We start from the raw sequence: 2,000 nt of genomic DNA, 5'->3' as shown, positions 1-2,000 counted from the left end.
TTTATGCCTACAGCACCTGGTCTTCCTAGGTGGTCTCCTATCCAAGTACTAACCAGGCCTGACCCTGCTTAGCTTCTGAGATCAGACAAGATCAGGCTTGTTCAGGGTGACATGGCTGTAGACTAGACTGTACTTTCAATGAAGGCAAGTATCCTTCAGTGCTTAATGCAACAACTGGTCCACAGTTGTTGCTCAATATAAACTTGAATTAAGAATGTCATGATCATGTCTGTATTTAAAGAGAACTAAGACACGAAGAGGAATTTTAGGGGAACACAATTAGAGGCAGGGAGACCAAAAGAAGAGAACTGATGGTGGCCTGAATTAGAGTAATGTCAATAGAGATTTTTTAAAAAGTGAGTGGGAGCAATATTTAAGGAATAATAAACCCAACTTCATCATGGTGCATTCTTTAAATGATCTAATGGCTGTACATTGGATTTTTACATATAACTGATCAGTTTGTGCTACTTTTATCAGGTTTTCATATCAAGGTTATATTATTTCAATATAACAAGTTTGAAACTATCTGTTCCTGAAAATTAGATAGACATTCCCTATAAAAACTATCCAATTGATATTTAGTGGTAGATTTTAACTACCTTCCAAAATTATCCAAACTACTGCAGAACCTAGAAAAATTGAAGGCTTATCAATCATTTAGTATCCTAATACCAAAATCTAAGAGAAAACACACTCAAAAAAATAATATACATACAGCCTAAATAAAACATCAGCAAGATGAGTCCAACAGCATATCAAAAGAATACATCAATCCCAACTTACAGAAAACAAAGGTGACAAGAACACACTATGATTTTATAGAGATACACTCAGCAACATCCAGACAGTGGGAAATTGCATGAGGAAAAGAATAAATAACCTGGTTTCTTCAACAAATAAACAGTAAGGGAGAAAAAAAGTTGTAAAGAAGGAACCCACAGATTCAAAAAGACTAAAAAAACCTATTAACCTACTGTAGTGTGAACTTTACTTTGGATCCTGATTTAAATAAATTGTTTACACACACAAACACACACACATGAGTAGTTGGAAACCAAACACTGATATTTGATATTTTAGTTGTAAAAGGAAATTTTAAAAAGAGTTCTTATCTTTTGAAGATATATACTAAGATATTTATGAATGAAAAATGATGTCCGAGATTTGTTTCAAGATTACAGAGGATTATAGGGATATAGATAAAACAAGATATTAGATGGGTAGTCACATATCATATTCTTGAATAAAAAGATTTGCTATCAAATACTATATAAATTTAATACAATTATTTGCATTCCACCAAGATTTTTGTCCTTTTTGAACTTGACTATGTAATTCTAAAATTCATATGGAAGAATAAACATAGAATTCCCAAGAAAATCTGGGGTGGGAAGAGTAAAGGAAGATATTAATAAAATATTCTACAGATGACACTTTAACTGAAAATACTAGGGCAGATGAAATTATCTGTTGGTGAGGATGTTGAGAAACTAGAAGCCTCGTACATTGCTAGTGGGAATGTAAACTGGTATAGCCACTTTGGAAAACAGTCTAGTAGTTCCTCAAAAATTTAGTCATAAAGTTACCACTTGATGAACAATTCTACTCCTAAGTAAAATGTATATAAAAAAATGAAAACAGGGCCACACAAAAACTTGCATGCAAATGTCTATGACATTATATTTATGAGAGAAAAAAGGTGGAAACAACCCAATCTCCAAACAAATGTATAAAGAAAATGTGGTATACCCATAAAATGGAAGATTACTTGGAATGAAGTACTGATACATACAACATGGATGAACCTTGAAAACATTATACTACGTAAGCAGAAGCCAGTCACAAGGGACCACATATTATATGATTTCATTTACATGAAATATCCAGAATAAACAAATCTATAGAGACAGAAAGAAGATCAGTTGATGTTGAGGGCTGGGGAAGATGGGGAGTTTGATGATGATAACTAAAGGGTTCAGGGTTTATTTGGGGGGGGG

The 2,000-nt window shown here is 33.2% G+C and overlaps 1 protein-coding gene and 1 pseudogene across 1 annotated transcript in view; both read right to left on the bottom strand.

The window, feature by feature from the left end:
- RPA1 (replication protein A1) overlaps positions 1-2,000 on the bottom strand; it is a 50,825-nt gene that overhangs the window by 25,990 nt on the left and 22,835 nt on the right. The window lies entirely within an intron of this gene.
- Positions 5-123, bottom strand: LOC120621217 (uncharacterized; annotated as a pseudogene).

The sequence above is a fragment of the Pteropus medius genome, unplaced genomic scaffold, assembly GCF_902729225.1.
Source record: "Pteropus medius unplaced genomic scaffold, Ma_sr-lr_union100, whole genome shotgun sequence".
Taxonomy (NCBI): Eukaryota; Metazoa; Chordata; class Mammalia; order Chiroptera; family Pteropodidae; genus Pteropus; species Pteropus medius.
Note: the sequence above shows the minus strand (reverse complement) of the source record. Positions and strands in the feature narration are given on the sequence as shown.